The 13,452-nt window shown below is 49.3% G+C and overlaps 1 protein-coding gene across 10 annotated transcripts in view; it reads left to right on the top strand.

The window, feature by feature from the left end:
- The window catches only part of Ksr1 (kinase suppressor of ras 1), a 135,976-nt gene that overhangs the window by 38,376 nt on the left and 84,148 nt on the right, over positions 1-13,452 (top strand). For 3 of the 10 annotated variants that reach the window (XM_040749244.1, XM_040749245.1, XM_040749248.1), the window contains exon 1: positions 9,324-9,343. The exons of 5 other annotated variants lie outside the window; for them this stretch is intronic. The gene's annotated coding sequence lies outside the window, so the exon portion shown is untranslated. Of the gene's footprint in view, positions 1-9,322; positions 9,344-13,452 lie in introns of those variants that run through there. 2 more of the 10 variants (XM_021231143.2, XM_040749247.1) reach the window with 2 other exon arrangements.

Here is a 13,452-nt window from a genome sequence, read left to right as displayed (position 1 = left end):
TCTGAATGTAATAGCCTTTACGACTAAGCTACAGCTGTTACTATTGGTCCAGAGGCTCTAGAGGTCAGGTCTGTTGACATCCCATCATAGGAGGAAGTGGGAAGTGGGGAGCGACATTAGACCCTGACTGTGCTGCTCGTACGCCTTACTGTACTACTCCCCCAGATGTATGTGACTCTGTCCCAGCTGTACAGTCTCAGGGTTAGAGTACACAGGCGATGGAAGATGTACTGAGGGGAAGACCATCCATGATGGCAGACAACCATCGTGTGCTTTGGGGACAACCACACTTCAGTAAGTGGCCCCTAGGCCTATTAGTTTGCTAAGCTAGACTTGGGTGGGATTGCTCAAGGAAAAGGTTATTCGTGACTCCCTGGGAAAAGCCTCTGCAGAGAAGACCCGAGTTAACAGTGGGATTTGCCCTCTTAACTCTGGACCAGCAATCTCATGTCTGTCACTTCTCAGTGCTGCTGTTCTTCCTGGCAGACCAATTGAAGACAGCCTGTAGGGTGGTACCCAGGTGGTTTCAGATGATGCTTGGATGTGGCCTTGGTTGCCTTACGTCCTGTAATGAAGAAGCCAGTCCTTCCAGCCCCACTGCTGCTGCGTTTCCTCCTCCCTCATCTTTTCCTTGTCCTCTCCTCTCCTCCTCTCCCATTCTTCTTCCTCCTTCTCCCCACTCTTCTCTTTTTGCACAGCACTGGGGCTTGAACCTATGGTCTTATGTATACAGACCATGAATGTTTTTTTTTTCTTCATCTTTTCTAATCATTTTTTAAAAAATTACTTTATGTATATGAGGTTTTGCTTACACGCATGTGTGTGTATCATGTGCATGCCTGATGCCTGCTATCATCAGAACAGGGTGTGAGATGCTCTGTAACTGGAGTTACACAGTTGTGAGCCACCACGTGGGTGCTGAGAATCAGATCCAGGTCCTCTGCAAGAGCAACAAGTGCTCTTAACCACTGAGCCACCCGTCCAGCCCCCTTCTAACATAAAGTCTGAGTGTGACATCCATTTTCAGAAACCACAAATGAGACTTAGAGAAAATAGACCTCCGAATCCTAGCCTTCTGTTTTGTTTTTGGTTTTGGTTTTTTTTGAGACAGGGTTTCTCTGTGTAGCTTTGGAGCCTGTCCTGGCACTCAATCTGTAGACCAGGCTGTCCTTGAACTCATAGAGATCCGCCTGCCTCTGCCTCCCTAGTGCTGGGATTAAAGGCATATGCCACCAATGCCCAAGATTTAATAGCATTTTTCTTGTTTTGTTTTACGAGACAGGGTTTCTCTGTATTGTTTTGGAGGCTGTCGGTCCAGCCCGGCCTCGAACTCACATAGATCCGCCTGCCTCTGCCTCCCAAGTGCTGGGATTAAAGGCGTGCGCCACCACCGCCCGGTGATTTAATAGCATTTTAATTTTGCTTATTATACTTGATCTTCCTTCCCTCCTCCTTCTCTTTCTTCTTCTTCTTCTTCTTCTTCTTCTTCTTCTTCTTCTTCTTCTTCTTCTTCTTCTTCTTCTTCTTCTTCTTCTTCCTCTTCCTCCTCCTCCTCCTCCTCCTCTCTCTCTCTCTCTCTCTCTCTCTCTCTCTCTCTCTCTCTCTCTCTCTCTCTCTCTCTCTCTCTCTCTTCCCCCTTTTTGTGGCACTGGGGATCAAACCCAGGTCCTTAGGTGTCCTAGGCAAGTGTTCCAGTATTGAGCTACACCCCTAGTCCTTGGTTTCCTGTAGCTCAGAATGGCCTTGAACTCATCATCTTTCTGTGTCAGCCTCCTGAGTGCCAGATTACAGGTGTGTGACCACACCTAGACAGCTATTCTTGATTTTATGGAAATCTCTGTATGGCATGAGTACTTATGTCCCTTCTATGGTAAAGCTGTAAAGTATGTTTAAAAAGTGGGTAAATCTGGGCCAGCAGCTTGGTTTACTGTGGTCAAGGTATTTACGACCAGCCCCGTTGACCTGATTTATATGCCCATATGGTAGAAGGAGAAAACCAACTCCACAAAGTTGTCCTTTAGCCCCTCCCCTCAATATTTTTAGAATTAAGTAAACTTAAGGGAAAAGAAAAATAAATACTAGTTCTGGTGGCCTGTGCCCAAAGTGATGAGCTGCCAGGGTCCGGGAAGCCTGCCTGACGGTGTGCTTGCAGTGAGGAGGCCGGGAGGGCTGGCGAGGAGGCACCTCAGTGCTTGCCTGAGAGGAGAGTTACCTTTCTGGAAAGCCAAGGTGTTACTGCATGTACACACAAGACTGTCGGCGTAATGCTATGTGCTTCTTCTAGGTGGCATGGGCAGGATTCCACGGGTTTTACTGAGAGAATGGTGTGTGTGTGTGTGTGTGTGTGTGTGTGTGTGTGTGTGTGTGTAGGTACGTGCTCATGTGTGCTTCTTCTAGGTGTTGTCATGGGTACCTCTCTTGACCCATTGTTCTTACCCATGGCTTGCTTAACGATTCTATTTTGGGAAACAGTTGGGTGTTCCTAAAGAAAAAGTCCCAGTGGATCTTTCTCAGACTGACTGATTTTCCAGATATTCCAATGATTCTCCATCCTTGGTCAATATCAAGGTCACCTGTGGATCTAGTATATATCAAGAGGCAAGGCCTACCCCATCGTACCCTGCTGGCCTCTTGTGTGCTTGCTTTTTAGTTGACCCCTACATGCCCCCTCCCCCCAATACTCCCCTCCCCCCTCCGTGCCCCCGTGGAGGGGGGTGGCTTGTGCATGCTAGCTATACCTCTAAGGTATGCTGATAGCTCAAGTCTTCCCTTTGGTATCAGTGTTAATGAGTGGCCTGGTAAACTTAGACAGGATAGGAGTGATATTCCCAAGGCCATCTAAGTGGTGGCTGTAAAGCACTGTGTAGGTTAGACTCTGTGAAAAGATGTAGGACTTAGCAGCTTCACATTCTAGACTGTGGTGCTGTGTCTAACACAGCAAAGGACATCATGAGGGGTGCTAGCACAAATCTGCTGTTCATGGCTGTCACAGGCAGATGACGGCACTGCCACACTTGGCCGTTCTTTGTTTTGAACTTACTTGGTTACATTAAAATCTGTTGTTTGGAAAGAGTATCTTAAGGTTCTAAATGCAGCATTATAACAACTAGAAATCTGGGGAAAACTTGTGGGGGAAGGGCTGCCCTTTGGAAGAGATGGGGGTGGTTGGGGTGCAGAAGAGTGAGTATAGGGAGAACTGATGGCCTCTACATAGACTTCAGGAGTTAGGAAACCCTCTAGGAAGGAGAACAGAGAGGACTGTGGGTCCTGGCTCTGACCGCTAGGCCTGGCCCCCACTGTTTATGCATGTGGACCCCAAATTCTCTATAAGCACAGAATCACCAGGCACAGATCAGATGTAGGTGGTATCCAGGATGTGGGACTCTCTCCAAAGGCCTTGCAAGCTACATGTGAATAATATTGGCTGGCGTTTTTCAAGCCCGTCCTCAATGCCAGACATTGTACTAAGATTCTACTGCAAGCTGCAGAGTGGATTCAGGCCAGGCCCTATAGGTCTGTAAGAATAATTGCTGGTGTTTGGTGAGCCCTTCCTGTTGTGCTAAGCTCCTTTCGTGCATTGTTCATGCAGTCCTCGTTGAGTCCCACAAGGCAGTTTTTAGACTTCTCTTGGTTGCTTTGTAGGCAGGGTATCCACCAAGGCTCTAAATTAAGTCATTGTCACGACAGGGAGCCATCCTCATCCAGTGATTGCCGTGGGAGGCACTGATGAACACTTTGTATACATTGTCATTGTCGTAGTTGCTTTCTGTTGTGACAGACACCGTGATGAAAACCAACTTGGGGAGACTAGAGCCCATCATTCAGAGGAGCCAGGGCAGGAGTTCAAGCAGGAATATGGAGGTAGGAGCTGATGCAGAGGCCATGGAGGAACATGCTGGCTTGCTTCCCCTGACTTGTTCAGCCTGCCAGCCTGCCCAGAGATGGTACCATTCATAGTAGGCTGGGTCCTCCCATATCAATCAGCAATCAAGAAAAAATTCCATAGGCCAACCTGATGGAATTCCTCAATTGAGGTTCTCTCTTCCTTCCCTGGTATGTCTGGGGTTTTCAAGTTGATAAAAAACTATGACTGTCAAAATTTCCTGTGATGATTTGGGATGGAGGAACTGAGGATCAGGTGAGCCACCACTATGCCAACAACTAAAAAGTGTCTCTGAGCATGGGCCACATGGGATGCCAGTTTGATGAAACTTGTGTGAATTAGGTTCTGGGTTCCATGGCAGTCTGCTGGACTGATGTCTTTTTGTTTTGTTTTGTTTTTTCTAGACAGGGTTTCTCTGTATTGTTTTGGAGGCTGTCCTGGAACTAGCTTTGTAGACCAGGCTGGCCTTGAACTCACAGAGATCCGCCTGCCTCTGCCTCCCGAGTGCTGGGATTAAAGGCGTGCGCCACCAACGCCCGGCTGGACTGATGTCTTAATGCAGGGTGCAGACCAGACAAGTGCAGGGAGGCTTTGAAGTTGAGTGCTTGGCCAAAGCCACATAGTTAGAACATGGCAGAGGTGGAATTTGAAACCACGTCTGCTGATTCTGGAGTTAGCCAAAGAGATATTATAATATATTCATCAGAGTGTCTTGTTGGGGAGAGGTAAGCGAATGGGGTGCTTGGGGAAGGAGGGTGTTTTCTGGTCACATGCAGCCTCACAGACGATCCGTGTAGGATTGTGCGTGACTGAGTGCCTAGTTGAGAGCCCTTCCCTGGGCAGATACTTGTTTGTCTCTCCATGCTTGCCCACATGGGAGCATTAGCACATTCCTGGACCTGCATTCTCAGCTGGCAGAATCACTACCCAGATGTTGATTCTACTTTAATCATTGGAACACATGGCAACAGTTCCCCACTAGCCTTCCAGCCTTAGATTCCCACCCATCAAAGGATGACCTTGGGCTCTACTGGTTCCCTGAGAACAGAAATCCCCACCTCTTCTCACTCCAGACACAGTGCCAGCAGCAGAATTGTAATGCAGCCATTACATTACAGAACTGCAGTGCAACCATGGAGTCCTCCACAGTGCCCCAGCCCTGTGCCAAGCCATTTACCATGTCAGCTGATCTGAACCTCCGAGTCATCAGTAAAGAGAAACTTGAGTAAGAATCTTGTGGGAGAAAGATGATGTCATCATTCTCTCTGTCTTCTTCGAAAGACATCATCTAAAACAGCAGTTGTCTGACACCCCCACCCAGTGCATTTTTGCTTGTCATAATTTGGAGGAGGGTGACTGCTGACTGCAAGCCAGGGATGCTGATTAATACCCTGCAGGGTCAGGACAGACTCCTGTCACAAGCAATATCAATCAAGCTATGTGTCTCGCCTCACACCTTTAATCCTAACATTTGGGATGCTGAAATGGGAGGATTGCACCGTCCTCACTGGGATTACAGGTTCAAAGCCAACTTAGACATATACTATGCAGTCTCAGCAAAGCAAAAGCCCCCCCAGAATAAATGACTATCTTTAACATTTCACCTAGTGCTGTACCATGAACTGTCTGGGTCTCTGTACTTCTGTCACCAGCTGCTTCTGGTTCTTTCTACTGAGTGAGCTCATGGTGGGATTGTGGTTTTCTGCCTTCCACGTGGTAGGTATAGACACGTGACTGTCATTAGCCAGTGAGTTGTTAGCTGGAAGTAACATGGCCCTCAGGGTGAACTCCTAAGAGCTCCTGTAATTTGCTACAGTCCTTCCCTCAGTGGATCCCATCTGCCTGGTCTGGGAAGGTCTGAGTAGAGCATCACACAGGCTCACATTGGACACAGGTAAGAATGTCATGTGTACCTTTGTCAAAACATTGATGTCTGGGGGATGGCTGTTATATTGCAGAGCCTATCTGGTCCTGACTAATGTGCGCCACGTGGCACAGGGATATGAAGTTGAGATTTGGGTTGAGTAACTGGTTGTCTACCAGCCGAGGGTGAAATGCCAGCCCACAGTACTGACCAATTGCTTCTGTAGTGAAGATGCCGTGCCGGTCCCCAAGGGAAGCCCAGGGATGCCAGCAGGTTGTTTTATAGAAGAATGGTTTACTTAACCGCTGGTGGTGTTTCTCCTGGGGTCCAGCAGCCGTGCCTGGTCTGCTCCTGTGTGAGTTTGTACCACTGTCAGTGAGTCGCTTTAGATCAGTTGCTGCCGTGAGTGTTTGAGGGCAAAGTTTATCTTTGCCTTCCCAGGGCCTCCCACAGCATGCCTGGGTAATGTTTGTTGAGTGTAGAATCTGAGTGTTGCCATGGTGGGGTGTGGCTGCAGGAACATAGAACCAGCTTGAGGAGTGGCCACCAACTCAGATGGCCCAGAGCAGGGAGAAGAGCGGAGGGCTAGGCGTCTTTTACTTTCCTCTGATTTGCAGCAAGCACCCTGGTCCCCAGAGACTCAAGAGAGTACCGAAGATAAGGTGTGCCCCGTCCACAGGCCTTGAGAGGGGCCACTGACTTCTGTCTTGGCCTGAGCAAGCTTGCCCATTGCTGAGCAGCATGCTTGGGAGGGGTGTTGCTGTGCAGGCAATGTACTGAGGGCTCTTCATTCTGCTCATCTCCCACAGAGGCTCAGGTATGACCATTGAGTGCCAGGAGCAGGCTTACCGTGGCATCGACTGAGCCAGCCTGGTTCTGAGCTCTGCAGAATAAAGTCAGCCTGACTCATGCTCCTGTCAGCCTCAGTGTTCCCATCTATAAAAGGGGCACAATCAGGGAGCAGTCTCTACTTGCCTCCTGCTGAAGTCAGCATGCGGGGTAGGGGTAAAGTCAGAGACAGCTATGCTGACATGACAGAAGGAAAGAGTGGCATATTCATTCTAGCTACTCAGTTCAGGTCCTTAAAGAACACTTGCCTAGAGGGCGACTGGACAAGAGCTTGGGGACAGCTTGGTTAGCACCTTCCCTAGGGTGCCTGCTGGCTGTGAGCAGGAATGTGCCAAGAACACAGTGCAGTGGGATTGGCCCTTTGATTGTGTGGGGCTGGTAGGGAGGGGCGCCTGCTTGGTCTTCTGTTCTTCATGCTTCTTACCTCAGAGGCTAGTGTAAACTGGATGCAGGCGCTATAGCGGCCCGCTTGCCCAGCCTGGTGCCTTTCCCCAGCACCGCCAGGTCTGCCTCTGCCCCCAGCACCATCCCCATTAGTCCGGGAGCAATTGGTTCTTCATCCAGGAAGGTGCCAGTGGCTTCTGCCTCAGCGGGTGACTCACTGGGATACAGGCCCCAGACGTTCATTATTGTCATGGTCAGACAGTAAAAAGAAGGCTGGGAGCTTTGGAGCCTGAGTGCCTTTGAATCCCAGCCTGCCACTCCCTGACTGTGTGATCTTGAGCAAATTATTAAGTTCTCTGTGATTCGGTTGCCCTATCAGTAAAGTGAGTCTGAGACTGGAGACTGCCTCAGTAGGGTTTGTCCTGTGGCTGAATGAGTTAGTGTATTAGTGCTGAACATACATACACATAGTGGTGGTTCAGTTTTCTGTGTTTCTCCCTTGTGTGCCAGGTGTTGGTGTCACCAGAGGATGGCATCAGCCTTACCTGCTCCTGCTTCTTTGATATAATGAATGTGTTTCTTTATTTCTTTTTCTTTTTTCTTTTCCCGAGACAGGGCTTCTCTGTGGTTTTGGAGGCTGTCCTGGAACTCGCTCTGTAGATCAGAGTTGGTCTCAAACTCACAGAGATTCACCTGCCTCCGCCTCCGGAGTGCTGAGATTAAAAACGTGAGCTACCAAAGCCCTGCATGAATGCGTTTCTAATTGTGCTTGAAGCATCTTGCCAGCTCCAGATAAATCTGGCTTCCAGATCTCGGTTGGGTGGGGGGTGAGCAGTACAGTTACCTGCATAGCTGGTCGTCTTGGCACTTTTCATTTGCTTTCTTTTCTTTTTTCTTTAAATTTATTTACTTGTTTTTATTACATATACAGTGTTCTGTCTGCATGCATGCCTACACGCCAGAAGAGGGGGCACAAGATCTCATTATAGATGGTTGTGAGCCACCATGTGGTTGCTGGGAATTGAACTCAGGGCCTCTGGAAGAGCAGTCAGTGCTCTTAACCTCTGAGCCATCTCTCCAGCCCCTCCACTTGCTTTCTTTTTTAGAAGATAGTAGCCTCTAAAAAAGACTGCACTGGGGCTGGCAAGGTGGTTCAGTGGGTGGAGGTGCCGGCAGCCAGACAGCGGGGCCTCACAAAGAGGAAGGAGAAAGCTGACTCCCACAGGTTGTCTGCTGACCCTTTGACCTCCACATATACATGGTATGTGAGTATGCACACAGTGCACAGACGCACACACAATCAATAAATAAACGCTATTTTGAGAATTATTTTAAAGGCTCCATCATAGGAGCTGGAGAGAAATCACAGTGGTTGCGAGCAGTTGCTGCTCTCGAGGAGGACCTGGTTCCCAGCACCCACAGTGTGACTCACAACTGTAACTCCAGTCCCAGAGGATCTGATGTCTTCTTCTGGCCTCCACAGGCACTAGCATGAAGCCATACTTATCTATATGTAGGTAAACACTCAGACACATGAAATTAATTTTTAAAGGGTACATGAATGATAAGTGTAGCTCTGTGAAGAGTCATTGGCTCATGGCTCTCCCCCAAACCAAACTGTGTCCCCTCTGTGTTCGTGCTTCGTCCCTGACATGGTGTGTGCTGGCGGATGCAGAGCGCTCTGACCAAGGAGTAAAAGATACTTTTCAACGTTAAGATCCCTCTCCACCAATATAGTAAGTTTGGGGCCTGGAGTACGGTGAGCCTTGTTCACTGTGACCTGTGCCCCTTGCTAGCTGAGCTGTCTTGGGCAAATTAGCGCCACTTTGGAGAGCGGTTCTCACTGCTTCGCATAGTGCAGGGATATTCTGTTGTAACCCCTGACATTGCAATAGTGAAATCAGTATCCTCGGTAAAAACCCCATCTTAGAGTGGCAGTTTGAGAGGCATTCTTCTTGATGACTGTACGGCTTGCCGGTATGGTGACCCCCCACCCCCACCCCTGCAACTGTAGCTGTTGGCATGGGCTTGTCCTGACAGAGGGTCAGCCTTCACCTTCCATCCCCACCTCACCAGAAACCCCCAGGCTTCAGTTTGTTCTGGCCTGGGTGTTGGTTCAGCTCCCCAGAGACAGTTCTTTGGGCTCTGCAGATGTCATGGAAACCCCCCTGCCCTGCCCAAGTCCAGGAAGCAAGAGGGGAAAGATTTCTCACAGCCAGACAAACAGGTATTTCCTGCCAACCCCCAGCTGTCAGAGAAGTCTGCCCCTGTGGGGATTCAGGGAGGAGCCCCACCTGTGTCAGCCTCCTTCCAAGCACCCTGGATTGAGTGGAGGACAGCGGTATCATCCAACAGAACCTCTGGTATGTGCTGAGGTACCCATTCTGCCTTCTCCAGAACGGTAGCCATTAGTGCTGGGAAGATGAACATGTGTGGCTAGCTGGGAATGGTGGATTTAGAAGACCAGGGCAACAAAAGCATGGGAACTCACTCACTTTTTGTATATAGTATATAGTATGATGTAGATATTTGGTTTCACATGATGTTTTGGGTATGTGTGGCTAAATAAAATATGTCATTAACATTAGCGAGACTGTAGCTCAGTTGGTAGAGTGCATGTCCAGCCTCCACGAGGCTCTGAGATATAATCCCCAAAACTGCATATATCAGGTGTGGTGGCACACACCTGTAATTCCCAGCACTCGGGGAGTTGTAGGCAGGAGGATGGGAAGGTCAGAGTCTCTGTCATCTACACAGGGAATCTGAGACCAACTAGGGCTTCGTGAGCTGCTGTCTCCCAAATAAATACATAATAAATACTAGCTTTTATTCCAGCTACTGGAGCAGAATAAACCCCACAGCTGCTGTTACATGTTTGTGAGGCAGAGCTGTCTAGACACCATGAACTGGTATCTGTTGTCCTGCCCCACAGAGGACGAACTAGAGTTGGGGAGGGACTGTGCCCGGGCCTGCCACCTGGGTTAAGGAGGAGCCAGGGCCCACTGTGGCAGCCATCCCGGTGATGTCTGTAGAATGCTGGGAACACTTAGGGTGGAGTGCTGGTTTAGAAAGGACTGGGAAGTTACTCAGCTCTGAAGCAAATGCACAGAGAAGCTTGGTGCTGGGCATCTGTTCTGAGGCCCCCTCAGGACCCATATAGAGTAAGTGGGGAAAGCCAGTGTCCACAACTTCAGACATTTTGTTATAAGCCTGTCTCCTGGACCAGTGTAAAACCTCCCTCTCCCAATCGGTGTCTGTGAAAGAGGCAAGCCCTGTGTGTGCCTTCTGACCCTGCCTCCTGTAGGCTGTGAGTAGAATCCAGGAGTCTGGCGAAATCACCCTGATTTACCCGCAGAAAGCAGGAATAACTGCCGCTTTCTGCTGCTACTTTCTTGGCAAGGTTGTCTCTGATACCCTGGGCAAATCTTTTATTCCCCCCAACTTCAGTTTCCCTTTTCTGTAAAATGGGGGTGTTAGTGAGGTTCACACATACTCTGAAAAGTTGTGCAGATCATGTGGGAATGTATAGAAGGTTTGACCACTAGAAAAACATTTCTGTCATGCATGGGTGATTGTTGTACTTAAGTCCATGCACCTTTGTCAGAAGAAAACTGGGGAAGAATAGATCCCAACTCTAAGGCTGAAGAGCAAGTGGCCTTAGCTTAAGGTAACTTAAACATGACCTTCCCTGCCTTGGTGTTCTTGTCTGTAATATGGGCTTGCTGAAATGGTTTGAACAAGACTGTGGTGCCTGGTGGGTCTGGTGCAGGGGTTCAGTCTCCGCCTTCTTTTCCCAAGTGATTTGATCAGATGGTGTGTGCTCTGCTAAGCCCTGGGGTCTGCCCAGCGTGCATCCCCTGCAGGTGCAGATGCTGCTCTTGACTCCCCTCTGTGCTGCTGACATGATTCGGTCCTCCAGGCATCAAGGTCATGCACGGCCTGCCAGTGACAGTGTTTCATGTCCCTTGATGCTCGCAGCCAAGAGCAGGTAACATGGCCATTGTTCCTGTCATGGAAGGGCATCCCAGAAGGTGCGTGTGAGCAGGCAGCTCTTGAGCAAACCATGCTAATACAAAGCACTTTGGGCTGGTGAGATGGTGCATTGGGCAAAGGTGCTTGCCACCAAGCCTGATGACCCAAGCTCAATACCTAAGACCCAATGATAGAAGGAGAGAACTGACATCTGGAAATCACCCCCTGGCCCCCACACATGTGACATGCTCATGTTAACTAGATAAATGTATTTTTTTAAGTAGAAGAAAAAGCCCTTACTGTCACTTCCCTTTTCTGATTGCTCCGGCTCACAGCAAGAAGATGGGAGGAGTCTTCAGGTTAGAGCTTTCCCTGAGCTTCACTCCCGCAGAAGGGTTACACAATGCACGTGGGACAGCTGCCGCCGCCAATTCACTGTGTTCCACAGATAGCGGACCAGCCGTCCCAACCTGACACTGCAGAGCCACAAAGGTCTCGTACCTCCCTGTGACCGGGTGTTTGTAGGTTCTGGGGAAGGCACAAGTGAGCCTGGGGGAGAGGAGGCTCCCTCCACACATCCTGCCAGACAGTAGAGGGTGTGGCCAGGCACCACTGCTGCTGAGGGCTGATGGGCAGGAGCTCAAAGCTCTCCATGGCCTCTAGGGACTCAACAGCTGAGAAAAGCAGGGTGCGACAGTCTGCCTTCTGGAACCCCAGAGGCCAGGCTTCCTTTGGGACCCGAGGTGGGTGGGGGCTTCGGCTCGTGATCCAGAACACGGCTGTGGCTTTTGGTCCTATCAACAAAGAAGCTGTGAGTTTAAGGCAGCTTTGTGAGCCATAGCTTGGGGAGGGGAGTTCCTACGGTGTCTTGAGAGTGCCACCAAACACCCCAGGGAAGAGGCCTTCCAACATTTCCACTCCCTGGAAAAAGCCATAGCTGTAGTCATGGCCAACATCCTGGTTTGTTAGTAAAACCTGGCGGTTTGGTGTCAGGTGATGATGTTTCTCCAGGAAACCAAGGCTTCAGTGAGAGTCTGTTCCCAGGAGAGAATGTACCCGTGTAGGCGGGCCCTATAGGAGAACAGAGACCACTGCAAAACGTCGAAGAGGCTCTGTATAGTTGACACGGCCTTGTGGCATTGCGTTAACTGGAGACTTGAGGTGGGAGCAGGCAGACATGATCTTACCCTGTCTTCTCTGAGGTCGCCCCCACTGCCTGGGTGCAGCCTTTGTTGTGCTGACCCTGAATGCCTGTCTGTCATCATTGCATTACGGGGAGAGCTTCTATTAGGTATCCACCCCTGATCCAGGGAGGAAGTCCATGTGTGTCTCAAGCTATTCCTTCCCCAGAGGATCACGTGGCTCCTGCTGAGGGAGCCCGAGAAGATCTAAATAACCTGAAGGCCAGAGGACTTGCTGTGCTCTTGTCACTTTCTGGTCAGAGTGATGAGGGTGCTAACTCCCTGGAGTTCCCCTGGGTAGCTTAAGGTCCAGTCAAGACATTTTGAGGGCCCGCAAAAGGGCTTGTATTCAGGTATAATTTTCTCCCTTTCCCTTTGTAACTGCTTACCTTAAAATATAATACAGACTCAGTGTACAGGACATTAATGTACAGCTGGGAGACAGCTACAGCATGTGGGTCCTGTGACCTGTCCAGATCAATGACCAGAGCCCAGAAGTCTCTCTGACCATCACCCCTTTCCTGACTGTCACAAGTGACATTAGCCTGACTCTCAGAGGCATCATGTTCCTGCTTCAAAGTCTTATTTGCCACTAAATTATGTCCATTTGGTGCTGGGATTCCCTTGCTCATTTCTTCTATCTTCTATCTGAAGAAGGGTACAGATATGTGGAGTTTGTCTGGCTCAACATCATAAAATTCATGCAGTTTTGTTGCATGTAGCTGTGTCTGTTCATTTTTGTTGCTGTGTAGTATTCCAGTGAATGGGCATGGATTTAAAAAGTTCTCCCCTTTCACCTTGTATCTCTCTGAACCAGAAGCTCACCAGGTGGCTAGACTGACTGGTCAGTGAGCAACAGAGATATGCTTGCCTCTTGTCCTTTCTTGTGCTACCATGCTCAGTTTTTCTGTGGGTGCTGGTCTTGAACCCAAGTCCTCGAGCTTGCATGACAGGCACTTTACTTGCTCACTGAGCCATGTCCACAGCCACAGGTAGCTCGATATCTGTCTTTTTTTTTTTTTTTTTTTTTTTTTTTGCTGATGAATGATTGGTTTGTTTAGTTCTAAGCTGCTACCCAGAATGCCACTGTGATCATTATCAGACATGTCCTGGTGAATGTGCGTGTGTGTGTGTGTGTGTGTGTGTGTGTGTGTGTGTGTGTGTGTGTGTGATCTTAAGTGCATATATGTGGGCTTATTCACACATACTATTTGGCACCCCTGGCAACAGGATCACCTCCTTGTTCTGATTTCACAGCAGCCTTGTATGCACAGGTGAAAAGATCCCTGTTTAATGAAGGATCTGTCAGGGCTCCAGGG

This window comes from Mesocricetus auratus, unplaced genomic scaffold (assembly GCF_017639785.1).
Source record: "Mesocricetus auratus isolate SY011 unplaced genomic scaffold, BCM_Maur_2.0 Super-Scaffold_100007, whole genome shotgun sequence".
Taxonomy (NCBI): Eukaryota; Metazoa; Chordata; class Mammalia; order Rodentia; family Cricetidae; genus Mesocricetus; species Mesocricetus auratus.
This window is presented reverse-complemented; position numbering and strand designations above follow the sequence as displayed.